Below are 16,831 nucleotides of genomic sequence, written 5' to 3'. Positions count from 1 at the left end.
GTTCGATCGCGATTTTCCGCTTTACACTATATATATTGATCATCAACCTTGGCAACAAGGTGGACTAAACCCTCATCTCACAATTACAAAATTACATCACACGATACAAAGATTGACCATTACACCAATATAATGATATACATGATATAGAATGAACCTAAATCAAATCTCCAAACATGCAACACCATCAGAAATCTCACCAAGATCAACCGCAATATGCTACACCACCAAGAATACTGCATAACACGAAGAATATCACCGGATAAAAAAAAACATCAATAACGCACACAATGATCAATGTAGACCACCAAAACAAATAGGACACGATTAGGAAACATCAACAACCATATTAAAACCACTCTCAATGGTTCAACCAACACCACTTATGAAATTTTGATCAATCAAAATTTGAAACTCAAGAACACTCAAATGACAACAACTCGGACTAGAAAGATAGCTTGCAGATCAAAGAATCATGAATTGTTGATATATGGAGATTGATCAGGAAAGTCCTGCACACTCATCATGTATCCTAGCAGGGGTTTTTGGTGTTTTTTTGTTGAAAAAACTGATGTTGTAAGATAACCCTAAAAATAACCGACTTTGAGTGTTGCCCTAAAAATCACTTATTATAAGTGGTTGGAATGTTTAAAGGTATTGTAATGATGTTGTACTGATTTACTAGATAATAAGAAAATATTGGATGATTGTGTTTGGTGGATGTATCCCATCTTGGGTGAACCATGTTAAATCTTCATGTTATTTTTGTTATGCATTTTTTCTTCATCTTTTGTGTTTTCTATCTACAAATAATTATTAATTTACATTTGCTCCAGATCTGTCCAAACCCTAATAATTGGTAAAAGAGCCATGTATTTCTATAAATTGCTAGGTGTTGATGACTCTTTTGACACACCCTCCAATAGTCAAGTAGCCAATGTGAGCACTCACCACCTCTCCTGAAAAAGCAATTAGTTTAGGAAAACTAACTACTCCAAGGTCTCTATAGTCGGGTCACGACAGTGATGGGAAACCCAATGGTTGATGTGGTTGTACATCTTAAGGGGCCTGTTGGTTAAAACTAAATTCCATTGATTGTTAATGGCTTAACTGCCTCCTCTTTTTTTTTGCATTTTATGACTTAAGCTTCTCTGAAAAATAAACTGTGAAGAGTAAAGGAAATAAGAAACAACAATGAAACCTATTCAATAACAACTTAACAAGGTACTCAAATAATTCGATGTCATCCAAAGATTATTAGATATTATCCACATTAGCATTCAACAATGAACCTCTAGTAAACCTCCAAAATATCACCTACCACAATACTTCTCATACACAACTTACAAGCACAATATGATTCATAAATTAATAAACAAAATATCAAACCACATTTCTAATTCCAAATAATATACATTACCAGATCACAGAGAACAACTTCGTATAATAAATGCATAGATCAGGCAATCTACAAGCTGTTTCTTGTATTAATTTCAAAGAATGTGTAACAAAAATAACTCAAATTCTTAACAATCTGAAAAATAATCTAAAATCTCTAAGTGGGCCACAAATCATCAATTTAGGGACCTTACAAATGAATCCAAATTTTCAATTTATATATTTTTTTACCCTACTATTTAGGAAATAAATCTAACCTAAATTAAGAACTCAAAATTGGGAGTCGCTGTTAACTTGCAAGTTTCTACCTTTATACTCCAGTTAACTATTATGAAATAGAGGTTGCATAAGCACTACAAAGACCATGATGTGTGAACCAAGATTTTGTAGTCATGCAAAATTTTGCTCAAAACTAGAATGTGAGTTGGAGCTGCACCTGAAATATAAAATTGGGAGTCATGCACGAAGTCCTGTTATCTTTAGAAGCTACGTGTTTATCTTTCACTTTTTAATATAAGATTTATAATTATTAATAATGCATGCAACTGCTTGAATAAGAGGGTCAACTACATGCTTAATTCTAAATTTGTATTTCTTCAAAACTTCCTTTGCATGCTTCTTTCCCTTCTGTAACTCCCCTATTGTTTCTGCCACTTCTTGACATTGGGTAATCAGGTTTGTTTATGTGTCCATTAGTATGACATTGAACTGAGCTGGAGGTCCCAAATGCTGGGCCTCATATGCATCCCACTAATTCAATACTTTCTCTTCCTCTATGACCCCCGTACTAGTTAACCCAAACCCAAAAGCTCCGAGAAAATGCTTTACAAAATTGTTATATTTCAAAACTTCCCTAAGGAGAGGGATTCAAATTTCTACCACAGCCTTCACATACTACGGAAGCATTTCAATATTCAGTTCCAAAATGAATGTATAAGATTACAAGTTCTTACAACTATCTCCTCCTAAGAGGTCCTCCTCCATCATTACCTCTTCTCCAAAATGCATAACTTTATTCAAAATTCGGAACTGTTTATTAAAAATGTTTAGTTTTCATTCCCATTGTATAGAATAAGAAGCTAATTTTGCCTGCATGTACTGCCTCTCAGTATACCCTCATGGTATCCTACAAAAATAACCTAATCTTGGTAGTATTTATCTGAGGCCATGATTTAGCTACAACAGCCATCTGTCTCACCTCCATTAATGTTTTTACTTCTCCCTCTGGTAGTTATGAGGTTGAAGGTAGGTTGTGAGTCCTACAAGAGTCTAAAGGTTTACTCATCTCTACTAGAATCTTCTTATACTGCCCTAACTGTGCTTCAAGATCTGTGTTGGAGGTATGCTCCTTCTCTATGCATCCCCTTATGACACTAGTGGCTAGTTCTAAAGTGTCTAAATCTCCTCACTTTGTTTGCATGCTGATTAAAGGCATATTGATTTCTTGTAAGGATGAAAACTCAACCTTTTGAGAACCCATATGGTGTGTAGCACCAGAATCTATGATCCATGGAGATAAGAATGATGATGATGTAGCAAGCAAGGCCTTGCCTTTTAAGTTCTCTTTGTCCTTAGTATTTTCTTGATTTGAAGAAGATGCTTTAACAAAATCAGCTTACCCAATATTATTCCTTTTTAGTAGAAAAGTGAGGTATGTTGGCAAGAACAATGAAGGAAAACTGGGAGGGGAGGGGGTGAATCAGTTTTCAACGGATTATCAATCTTAACGTAAAAAGAAAACTTGATCAACTACAGTAACAAAAAAGATAAGAAAATTAACAGCACAACACACAACACCAATATTTTGACGTGGAAAACCTGATTAAGGGAAAAACCACGGTAGGAACCTACCCACAATAAGATGATACTCTGCAGTAGTATGTAAAAATATTACAATGGGAAATGCACATGCATTTAGACACACTATCCAGAGCTCACTACTCACAATATAATAACTTGGAAGGTGACAACCCTCAGGAAATCTCACTGACTTACAACAAGATTCAAACTATAATCCAAAAGGAGTGAACTACAATAATAGCATATGCTAATGCCTAATGACAGTTCTGGTTAAGCATATTTGTTTTTCATGCAAAATATATCATTGCTCAATACACCACACCAAAATATTAATTCCTTTATTCGCTCAAACACCACTCTCTGATAATGTAGATACCACATGGACACCTAATTTACATGACTACATCACGTATATATATTGATCATCAAACTTGGCAACAAGGTCGACTAAACCCTCATCTCACAATTACAAAATTACATTACATGATACCAAGATCGACCACCAGACCAATATAATGATATACATGATATAGAATGAACCTAAATAAAATCTCGAAACATGCAACACCATCAGAAATCTCGCCAAGATCAACCGCAATATGCTACACCACCAAGAATACTGCATAACATGAAGAATATTATTGGATAATCAAAAAATTTAATAATACACACAATGATCAATGCAGACGACCAAAAGAAATAGGACACAATCAAGAAATATCAACAAGAACATTAGAACCATCCACAATGGTTGCACCAACACCACTTATCAAATCTTCATTGATCAACATTTGAAACTCAAGAACACTCAAACGGCAGCAACTCAGACTAGAAAGATAGCTTGCAGAGTACTGAATCATGAACTATTGATATGTGGAGACTGATCAGGAAAGTATCGTACACTCATCATGTATCCTAACAGGGGTTTTTGGTGTTTTTTTGTTGAAAAAATGGATGTTGTAAGAAAACCATAAAAATAACCAACTTCGAGTGTTGCCCTAAAAATTGCTTATTATAAGTGGCTGGAATGTTTACAGGTATTGTAATTATGTTGTACTGATTTACTAGATAATAAGAAAATATTGGATGGTTGTGTTTGGTGGATGTAGCCCATCTTGGGTGAACAATGTTAAATCTCTGGGTTATCTGTGCTATGCATTTTTTCTTCATCTTTTGTGTTTTCTATTTGCATATAATTTTTAATTTATATTTTCTCTAGATCTGCCTAAACCCTAACAATTGGTATCAGAGTTGTGTATTTTTGTAAATTGGCAGGTGTTGATGACTCTTTTGACACACTCACAAACAGTTAGGTAGCCAATGTGAACACTCACCACCTCTCCTGAAAAAGAAATAAGTTTAGGAAAACTAGCTACTCTAAGGTCTCTATAGCCAGGTCACAATGGTGATAGACAACCCAATGGTTGATGTGGTTGTACCTGTTAAGGGGCTTGCTGGTTAAAACTAAATCCCGTTGATTGTTAATGGCTTAACTTCCTCCTTTTTTTTTGTATTCTTATGATTTAAGCTTCTCTGCAAATAAACTTTGAAGAGTAAAGGAAACAAGAAAACAACAATGAAACCAATTCAATGCCTACTTAACAAGTTACTCAATTAATTCCCCGCAATCCAAAGATTATTAGATATTATCCAAATTAGCATTTAACAATGGACCTCCATTAAACCTGCAAAATCATTAACTTCACAGACTTATGGAAATAAAATCACCAATAATATCGCCTACAAAAATAATTCTCATACACCACTTATGTGCGCAATATGATTCATAAAGTAATAAATAGAAGATCAAACCATGTTGCTAATTCTAAATAATAGACATTACCAGATCAAAGAGAACATCTTTGTAGAATATATGCGTACATCTGGCAATCTACAAGCTTCTTCTTGTATTAATTTCAAAGAATATGTAACAAAAATAACTCAAATTCATAACAATCTACAAAATAATCTAGAATCTCTAAGGGGGCCACAAATCATCAAAATTCTCAATTTATAGAGTTTTTTGCCCTACTATCTAGGAAATAAATCTAACCTAAATTAAGAAATCAAAACTAGGAGTCGCAGTTAACTTGCAAGTTTCTGCCTTTATATTCCAGTTAACTATTACGAAATAGAGGTTGCATGAGAACTATGAAGACCATGTTGTATGACCCAAGCTTTCATAGTCATGCAAAAGTTTGCTAAAAAATGGAACATGAGTTGGAGCTATAACTGAAATACAAAATTGGGAGTCATGCACAAGGTCCTTCTATCTTTAATAGCTATGTGTTTATCTTTAACTTTTTAATATAAGTTATAATTATTAATAATGCATGCAACTACTTGAACAGGAGGGTTAGCTACATGCTTAATTCAAAATTTGTACTTCTTCAAAACTTCCTCTGCATGCTTCTTTCCCTTGTCTAACTCCCCTATTGTTTCTAACACTTTTTGATATTGGGTAATCAGGTATGTGTATCTATTTATCAGTGTGACATCGAACTAAGCTGGAGGTCCCAAATGTTTGGCCTCATATGCTTCCCATTGATTCAATACTTTCTCTTCCTCCATGATCCTCATACTGGTTAACCCCAACCCAAAAGCTCCGAGCAAATGCTTCACAAAATTCTCATATTTCAAAACTTCCCCAAGGAGAGGGACTCGGATTTCTACCACATCCTTCAGATACCACTGAAGCATTTCTATCTTGAGTTCCAAAATGTATGCGTAAGATTGCAAGTTCTTACATCTATCTCCTCCTAAGAGGTCCTCCTCCATTATTACCTCTTCTCCTAAATGCAAAACTTTATTCAAAATTGGGAACTATTTATTAAAAATGTTTAGTTTTCATTCCCATTACATATAACAAGAAGCTAATGTTCTTCCTTCCTGTATTGCCTCTTGGTATACCCTCATGGTATGCTACAAAAATAACCTAATCTTGGTAGCATTTATTTGAGCCCATGATTTAGCTGCAACAACCACCTGTCTCACCTCCATTAATGCTTTTACTTCTCCCTCTGGCAGTGATGAGGTTGGAGGTAGGTCGTAAGTCTTACAAGAGTCTAGAGGTTTACGCATCTCTACTAGCAACTTCTTATACTAGTTAGGATATGAACATCCACCTATTTTTCTGCTTCATCCCTCTCTTCTGCATCCATCTGTTTAAGATCTTGAGATGAAGCAACTTGGTGAACCAGACAAGTTTGGAGAGAAATATTAACATTTAGCTATTGTTGCTCATGCAATTCTCCTAACTTATTACTGACTTCTCCAAATGTCCTCCCTTCCTTATCTAATTCTTCTCTACCTTGCCCTACAACTATGTCCTTAAGGAGGTCTTCTTTATCTTGAGGGGTTGAGACTAATCTTTCATTTAACAAATCTTTCACCTCATCTCGTTCTTTCTCCCCTCCAAGTGACTATTGTTCCGTAAGCTATTCCTCTTCATGTTCAGAGTGTGATTTAATATTTCTGATAATTACACTCTTGGTGGTAGGCCTCAATGCATGTGTCCTAGGTTGTACTGCAGTTGTATCAACCGGTGGTGGTATAGGAGCATTGGTAACTAGGGCCTTTGTTGCAGTTGTTGGCAGAGGCTAAGTGGGCACATTCTCATCTATTTACGTTCTTTCTTCTTCATCCTAAGCACAGTCTCCTACAACCTGTCCTATAGTTGTCCTTGGCAGAAGAAGTTCAGCTAGTGGCTCAACTTCTAATCTATCTATTACTCCCAGGTCCGTAGCCTTCTTCAATAACTTAGACTCCCTCACTTTTACATGAAGCATTTTCAACAAGTATTCAGTGCTATCTTGGGGCCCCACTACTTCATCAGGGTTAGTAGATGTATTCTGTCTTGAACTCAATCTTGTTTTCCAAGCATACTCTTTATAACCCCTTGATTGGGGCACCCCTGAAGTAGACTATTTCTCCTTCCCCTTTGAAGCACTTAGCCTAACCCTTTGACTTAGCCACTATTTAGTCCTGTTGATGACCTCTTGGGAGACCTTTTCTATATTCACATCCTAATTTTCACACCACCTTATTGGGGAGAGGGGCCTTTTATCAATTTCTTTCTTTTTGTATGCAACATTGAGCAAGTCTCCATCATCCCTCAAATCTTTAGGGAGATTGGTTTCAATTCCAAAATCCCTTATTTGGGGCACTGATAACCTATTGTAGTTCTTCTCTCTTACCTAAAAGATATCTTGGAGGTTTGCCCAAAAATCCTCCAGTCTAGGCTTATGCCACGCATATGCCTTAGGCATAGCTTGCTTGAGTTTCCTGTAGGGATCATATAATTCCCTAGCATAACCAAATTCTTTAAAAGATTCAAATCTTGGAGGTCTGGCTCTACCAACTTTGCCTCTTGTGTCTGTGAGCAAGAGAAATACCTAATATATACTGAAAAGTCAATCCTTGTTTTGTGCTTGGATGACAGGAGGGATTGGAGGCCTAGCAACTACCTGACATATTCTAGTAAGATGATCTATTCATTATAGTACCTTGGCAACAATATTGGGTTTCTTGTAAACCCATCGACCCTTATGTAGGTGGAGCATGGGTTTTGGATAAACCAGCATGCCCACTCTCGAATGATAGCCATGGCCTCCAAGATAATCCTGTATCTTGTATTTCTTGTAAGTTTAATAGTTATAGGAAAAAGGAAGGCATCATTGATCTTTTAAAATGTGCCTTTGCATTTATAAGAAGGAGTTGCGAATAATATTCCCATACCTTTTTCTGGCCTTCTTTATCCCCTAGTTGACCGTCAACCTATAGGCCTGGAAATTTTCTAGCTCTTGCACCCACCTAGATGACATAAGAGGTAAAGAAGAATTTCTTCATCTAGTGGACCTCTTTCATCTATCTACATATGTTGTCCAAAATGATCTGAGGCCAGTCAAAATATGGCTTTCCTACAAGGATGGTTGTCATGAATTGGAACATCCATGGTTGAAAGTGTTTGTAGTCGGGCTTGCCAAAGGCCTTGCTTAACATGATGATCATCTCTCTTTGAGGCTCTTTAAATTCTGCCATCAGTATTTATGTGGCCATTAGGCCTATTTTCCTCTCTTCCTCCAACCAATTCTCATTTATGTGCCTCTTGATTGAAGTCACATTGTTGTTCCACACCTTCAAGGATTCCTCTTCAGTTGAGAAGAATATCTTATCTCTGGTTGGGATGCTAAACACAAATCCCAACATATCAGCTGATAAATCTATCATTGTTTTACCCTGTGCGTTTATGCATTTACTAGTGTTAGGGACATAGAATTCGGCAATTGTCATTATAAACTCTGGACCTTGCTCTGACTGTGGGAAGATGGTAGCCTCTACTAGGCTTGATCTCCTTATCCTCCTCTATGGGGCTTCCAACCTTGGTTTGTCCAACTAGGTTTTAATGTCTTTAATTTTGATGTGCCTGATCTCAGTATCAGTCACCCATTTAATTTGATCATCCAACTTTGAAGCGTAAACTTGCCCTTAGTAATGGTACTTCATGGTTGCCAAAAGTCGATCAATGTCCATGCCTCTCTTGCTGGAAGCTGGGTACATCTAATTACTTGAATCTGCAAGAAGGAAACAAGTATCAATGCCTTATACAGAACATTAAAAAAACTTCATTTACCTCGGGACTCCGGGGTTTCGAGATGGGTAGTTCTCTTTTTTTTAAAACAAGGACCTCGGAACATTGGGGTTCCTAGATAGGAAAGCCTGAGAAAACTCCAAAACTCCAAGGTCTCGGACCAGATAAAAAGATACTCAAAAGGTTTTAAAGAATAAGGGCTTGTAAGAATGGACCTCAGAACTCCGGGGTTCCGGGGTTGGTGGTATTGCTTCTTCGAAGGGGTAATACAGAACTCCATGATTTCAAGGTTCTGGGTTCATCACGTGTTAGATTCAACAATAACCTCGAAACTTCAGGGTTCTGGAGTTGGGAAAATTAACAAACCTCAAATTCTGGGGTTCCGAGGTTCTGAGTTAGAACTAGGGCACGCAGGAACAAAAACAAAACCAAAAACAACAAAAACCCGAAACAAGAATAAGATCTAAACTACAAATGATGAGGAGGGCAAGAAAAATCACCAACTTGCTGAGAAAAACTGCCCAAGAATGCAAAAGGAGCTCGAAAGGATGGAGGCACGAAGTCAAGAGATAAGAAAGCAAGAGCTCTGGAAGGTTGAATGCACAAATGAGATTTAAAAGTTCACTATTCATATTTAAACCCCCCCAAACCTCGTCTGTACACACACCTTAAATAGGACCTTGGGACTCCAAGGTTCTAGAGTTTCAAGGTCGACAACAAAAACCAAAGAACAAACACCTCACCTCAAGATTTTGGTGTTCTGGGGTGAGGGAAAATAAGTAATCAAATAAGGAACAACCTAGGGAGTCTGGGATTCTGAGGTTCCGAGGTTGATGAACGAAAACCAAAAAATGAACAATCAACCTCAGGACTCCAGGGGTTCAGAGTTCCGAGGTTGACAAACAAAACACAATGTACCTCAAGACTTTGGAGTTCCGAGGTAGACAAAACCAAACACACCTCGGGAGTCCGACACTCTGGAGTTCTGAGGTGTGTAACACAAAACACAAGACAAAGCACCACTTCAGGACTCAAGGACTCTGGAGTTCTGAGGTAGGTACACTAACAAGCACAGAAAAGACCAACCCTGGGACTCTGGGATTTGAAGGTGGACAAAGAAAAGAAACAAAAGGAAAGAGACCTCGGGACTCCAGAATTCTGGGGTTCCGAGGTGAAAGAAGTAAGAACCAAAAGAAAAAAACCAATAAAAAGGAAAAAGGGGACCCATATTTTCAACAGAAGGAAACTAATAGGGGTTAGGTATGCAGAGCATAAAAATAGCAACTATCTGGGAAAAATGGCTCAAGGTAATTTAGAAATTCAGAATCTCTGGTTAACCCAACACCTAAGGCTATTGTCATTCAAAAGGATATATAAGAGAAAAAGATGAGTGAACCAATGAACAAACAACCAAGTTGAGAACAGAACATGATTAACTTATAAGTGTGTGCGTAAGATTTATTACTCCACCATTTTCAATAATGCAAATAAATAGAGGAAACTAGGCCCAAGCTACGTAAGTGAAGTCAACCAATATGTTTCATGCAAGGTCATCTTGGGCATAGTTCTGCTGCCAGTCAGGCGTCTGTAGCCCCAACAGAGATACCCCAGATTCCCTTCAAGAAGTTCTCTATTGCCAGCCAAGTGTTCGTAGGCCTGATGGAGGTTACTTGAAACAGCCATTTTTAGTTGCATTAAGAGGATCATTTCTTTTTCTTTTCATTTTCTTTTCTGAAAACATCATGGAATATAGAAGGACTAACTTTTCAAATAGTGAAGTCTGATTACTGGGTTGGGAACCACGGTGGATAACGCGAAACATCCCGACTTCTCATTTTTCACTTGGACACAAGTTCATCTGACATCTTACCATATTTTCTGATGTACCGTAATGTGATGGTAGTGCTGAGTTATCAAGCTAGCCTTTTTCAATTGAAAGTCAAAACCTCCAATCATATTTAAACCATTATATACCACTTTGAACAAATGTAGACAAAGGTTTCAAAATTAACCAAATGACAATGAATTTGTAAATAGAAAAGAGTCAAAGTCTCTCAAAATTTGGCAACATTTTATGCAAAGGACACCTCGTACAATATCTAAGAGAAAATATATATATCCTGACACAATGCAACGAAAGAAAATGAAACAAAACAAAGAAACAAAATAAAAAGGGAAACAAGCATACAACAAAGTGGAAACACAACAAACATGCAAAAACCCAAACAAGCAACAAAGAAAACAAAACAAAAACAACTAATCTACTATATACAACAGGTCAAGCTTTACTGAAGATTAATTGAAGTAGTGCTTGAGGAACTGACCATTGATGGGCAATGGTATAGGTTCTCCAATCAAAGAGCTTAACCTAAAGGTGTTTTCTCCTAAAATTTTGGCTATTTGGTAAGGACCTAACCAAAACCTTTCAAACTTTTGGTGATCACCTTTCTTCTCCTTGGCCTTATCCCATAACAAAACTAGGTCAGATATCTGAAAGGCTGTCACCTTGGCTCTTTTTTCAAACCATCGCTTAACAACGACTTGGTGCTTGGTGAAGTGTTGTAGGGTATTAATCCATTTTTCATCAAGTTTTAATAGATTTAGGAGGTGAATCTCTACCTGATCCTCAATTTCAAGTTCTTTCATTAAATGGAGGACAAGTATTTGTAAATTGATTGGGAAGATAGGAGATTGGCTATAAACAAGGTAATAAAGAGAAGTTCCCAGGACAACTTTTACTCTGGTTCAATCAACCCATAAGGTATATCTCAATTGCTTATGCCAGTCCCTTGAATTATTTTCAAGTAGATTTTTAATGACATCTAGGATGTTGTTGTTTGTAGATTCATCTACTTTGTTACCTTGCAGATAGTAGTTGGATGAGAATTTTAGGATCACCTTATATTAGTATGACCATTGCATCAGTTGTGCAGAAGTAAAAGCAGGGCCATTGTCACATACTAGAGAAAACGACATGCCAAACCTAGTGACAATGTGTTCTTAAATGAATTACAAGACTACCTCTGTAGTAGCATGCAATGGCTTCCATCCATCAGGTGCAATAATCTGTTGCTGTAAGAATAAACTTATGTCTTATAGATGAGTTAAGATTAATGACACCTATGAAATCCAGTGCCCATTGGGAAAAAGGTCTTACCTCAAACACTGGTTGGAGAGGCATGGTGGGATTCCTCTCTCTGGAGGCTGTGGTTTGGCATGTATGATAGTGATGAACATTCTCATGAGTATCCTTAACAATACTAGGCTAGTAATATCCAACTTTCAAAACTTGATGTACTATGGCATCCGTCGACCCATGAATTGTACCATACTTTCCATGGAATTCATTGATCATTTTACGGGCCTTTTGTTGATTAAGACATCAAAGGTAGATACCTTCGTAATTCTTTCTATAAAGTGTCGAATCCTTGAATATTTTTGGCACTTTTGAGCCTTAAAGCTCATCTTTGCGTGGTTGTCAATCCCCCAGGACACTTATTATTTAGCAATATGAAAACTAAATCCATGTACCATAGGTCCTGAGTGAAGGATTCCAACATATACTATTGGCATTGGATTTGAGGGATGCTAGCTTCCATGGTTTGTGATAAACCTTACCTCTGACTAACTTCATCTAATGCATCTCTAGATCAAACTCTTGTAATATTTCCATGCATTTCCCTTGACGTTCTCCTAGCTCAGACTGCATAAGTAGTGACTTCACCACTTGATCAGGGACAATCGCATAGATTTTACTCCTCAGGATATAATGCCTGAATTTCTTGATTGCTCTTACTAATGCTAAAGCCTATTTTTCAAGAGCAGAATATCTCACCTCAACACTCTTTAAAGGGATCTCATAAAGACAATGGGTTTCTCGTTCCCTTCTTGTCTCTATATCAAAATAGCCCCTCTTGAGTGTAATGAAGGAAAAGAATATATGTAGAATGGTAGGGTATAGGTAGCGCTAGTTAATATGGGGGCTTCAGTGATGGATTTATTGATATGGGTGAAATCCTCTTTTGCTTCAGTAGTCCATTCGACCTTAGCATCCTTCTTCATCATTTCATTTAACGACTTGACTATCTTTGCAAACCCAGTGATAAATTTTCTGACAAAATTGATATTCCCGAAGAAAGCTCTCATCTCCTTTTTACTATCGGGCATTTGTACTTTCAGTAACGCTTCTACTCTATCTGGGTCTATAGATATCCCCCTTTCATAAATTAAATGATTGAGGAGCCTTCCTTCAGCCACCCCAAATACACACTTCTTGGGGTTAAGGGAAATCACATATCTTTGACATCTCTCCAGAACTTTTTGAAGGTGATCCAGGTGATCTTCTCTGACCTTGGAAAATATGGTCAAGTTATCCATATATATAATGATACATTTTCCAATCAGATCTTTGAAGGTCGTATTCATCATTGTTTGGAATGTTGCCCAAGTGTTAATTATTCCAAATGGCATCCTTTAGTATATGCATATGTTCCCCACTTCATGGTAAACATTGTTTTATACGATCTTCATAATTCACCAAAACCTGGTTATATCCAGAATAACCATCTAAAAATGACATCATTTATGAACCTTTGACTATTTGTAGTACCTCATCCAAGGAAGGAAGTGGATAATTATCTTTTTCAGATGCTTTGTTAAGGTTACAAAAATTGACACAAAGTTGAATTTCCCCATTCTTTTTTCTTACTGGTACCAAATTGGCAACCCAAGTAGAGTGACGTATCGAGAAAGTGATCCTAGCAGAGAGCAACTTCTGCACTTACTTGAAAAACAAGGGTTCTATTAGCGAATGAACCGGTTGTTGTTTCTGCCTGAATGACTTCATATTGGGTTTCAGGTGTATAACATGAGTGAATATTGATGCATCAAAAGTGTTTACATCTTCGTACCCCCATGCTATTACATCAATTAACTCTTTCAAGATTTGTAAAAATATTTCTCTTTCATTTTGAGTGCAAATCTTCCCAGTATAGACAATCTTCTCTTGGCCTTCCCGGCCAATATTATGTGGCTTGTATTTCTCGACATCTAAATCTATTGTTAATCTCTCTCTTTCCCTGTGATCAAAATCGAAAAGCCTCTCTAGGGTTACCATACCTTTAGGAATAACGTTGGTAGGTAAATTCATAATTTCATCATCATTCCCATCATCAAGATCATCTAATCTATCTTTCTCATCAATGATTTTTTCTTCAAAAGCCCCTGAGTTGGCAAGAAAGGCTAGGATATGAGTTTGATCCTTGAAAACTTGAAAGTGTTTAATGTTATCTGGCACAACAAGTGTAGAGACCAACTCTACGAAAAACTTCTTTCAAGGAGATTGGCTCACTGGCTCTAATGTACTTGTTGCTACAGCTAATGCATCTGATATCCCATTTACTTTCTTGGGTACCAACTGAATATTGAAAGCATCAAAATCCTCAACCAACCCCATACTCTATTCTTATATGATTCTAACCTTTTATCATGACATGCATATTTGCTTCGCACTTGTTCAACCAATAGTTCAGAATCTCCTTGCACTTTCAAGAATTTAGCTCCTTTCTTATGAGCGAAGAGTAGTCCTCTAATTAGGGCCTCATAGTCTATCATATTATTAGTGCAAGGGAATTGGATTCGGTGAAAGGCTAGAAAGGTTTTACTCTTTGGACTTGTTAAATCTACGCCTGCTCCACTACCTTGCTTGGATCTTGACTCATCAAACTTAAAAAACCATATTTCATCTTTCTATTTTTTTACATTCTTCACCTTAGGATCAATGATAGATTAGCTTCTGAAGGTGATTGTTGTCTTTTGGGTTTAAGGTCTTGCAACACCTGACGTTGTTCAATTATTGGTTGTAAGATTACTTCAAGGGTGTTAGGAGTGGTCTGTTCTGTTAGAGGTTGCACTTGGGATTATGTTTATTTATTCTCATGTTTAAGTGGGATATCCTCATTCTCTAATTTGGAAATCTCAACCATGAAGATCTCCTTGTTATATTGTCCTGGTTGGGAATTTTTATTTATAATATCCATTATTTGGGGTATTATTCCCTCGCAACTTGGAATTTGAATTTTTTCCATGTTGATGATATGATCAACGTCTTTGCATGTGACTGGTCTCATCAACTTTGTAATCTCATTCTGACATGAGATACATGACATCTCTGAGTGCTCCTCATGATGTATCTGACACCATGTTGGAAGCAACAAATCTTGTATTTTCATAGAATCTCCCAGGAAACACGTCCCTTGTTTCACTATTGTAGTGAAGCCTTTGACCCATCCTCTATATGCAGTTATATCAACTTGACGTAATAGGGGAAGAGTGGGTGTGGAGAACATGATGATTTCATTGACTTTATAGACTCTTGGACTCACTTTAGCATATGCCACCTCATTGGGAGCTCCATAATCCGTGAATAACTTCTTCAACTTGGGTTCTCTATCATTTCAAATCTGGTTGCTCACCCCCTTCCATGGAAGCCATAAGTATGTAAAAGAGGTTGAGAAATATCCTCCCAAAGTTTTTGACCAATCCCTACTGAGGAGAATCCCATATACTTCTAGAATATCCACCACCTGAATGTTGATGTAATGGGATATGCGGGGATCAATGCCCAACTAGATATACACATCTTTTAATTCTCCAATTACATTGATCTAGGTCTTGTCTAGTTGTACCACTTTACTATTTGCACGTACTAGATTAAGGTCGAGCTTTTGACATATAGAGTAAGGCATTACATTTCTAGAAGCACTTGAATCTACCAAATAGTTGTGCAAATGCTTTCCACAAATCCTCAAACTAAGTAAAGATGGTGGGTTTTCAATTGCATCGCTACTGACATTGGCATTGACTTCGTTAAGGATAGCCATCTTAACCTCATTGCTCTGCGACTCTAATAGTTCCAACTTCCCAAGGAGAGCCTTATTTTGTTCAAGGCAATATCTAAGTACTTCCATTAGGGACATAGTGGTAACAGTCCTCTCCATCTCCTTGGTAACATAAAATGATCCTTTCAAAATATAATCTTGCCCTTGAGTTTGCCTAGGGCATGCTCCTTGAAAATCCTGGGGAGGGTGAGTATTGTTGCTTGCATTCGCATCAAGAGGTATGAATCCACCCTTTGGGGGAGGTGCCTCTATTAATGGAGCCTTGCCTTGACTCCTAAGATTGTAGTTGTTTTTGGTCTAAAAGGCCTGAGCATCATAAACACATGGTTCACCTTCAGCTTCAACTTGAAACTCTTTGCACAGGAACATATCAACCAACATTGCAGTATTAACTTTCTTGAGTTGGTCATTAGAGAAATCCTTTGGTTGAGAATCAAATTGAGTGATTCTTATGATCTTCTCGAACTAGGCACAATTAACCTCATTTTGTACAACTGTATTATGCAACCTACACCAATTAGTCAATAAATTCATATCAAAAAGGTTAACACTTTGAGTGTTATTTGGGTTATTTCGTGCATCAAGATGATCATGGTTCACCACACTATTGTTTCGACTTGTGTTCCATTGCCTATTGTAAGGTTTCCTATTATACCTTTGGTTTTGGTTCTGGTTGTTGTAGTTTCACTGATTATTGTATGGTTGGGATTGGTTATACCCTCCTGGGGATTCATCTTCAACTGACTCAAATCTGAAGTAATTTGTGAGATCATTTTCTTTAATGCTTCTACTTCAGCGTATACATGAGGTCCTTGAGTCTCGGGCATCATAGCTAGAGGTTGGCTTGTTGTGTGAGTATTACCAAATTGTTGATTCCCCCTTGTACTTGACCAACATATTGCATTTGAGTGGGAGCAGTATTGGTATTAATCTACCAAGTCAAAGTTTGGGCAGAAAACTGTTGATTATCCTAGGGTTGGGTGTTGGTATTATGAATGACTTTGTCATGTGTTGCATTGGTTTTGCCATTGATGTCAACACTTGTCTTCTTGGAGATCTACATTGTTTATTTTGCACTATGGTCACTGGTATATGCTTCCCCGATAGGTTATATTGTTCACCAATAACAGTGATGACTTGCTAT

The sequence above is a fragment of the Cryptomeria japonica genome, chromosome 8 (genome assembly GCF_030272615.1).
Source record: "Cryptomeria japonica chromosome 8, Sugi_1.0, whole genome shotgun sequence".
Classification (NCBI taxonomy): Eukaryota; Viridiplantae; Streptophyta; class Pinopsida; order Cupressales; family Cupressaceae; genus Cryptomeria; species Cryptomeria japonica.
The sequence above is the reverse complement of the archived record's forward strand: the minus strand, read 5'-3'. Positions refer to the sequence as shown.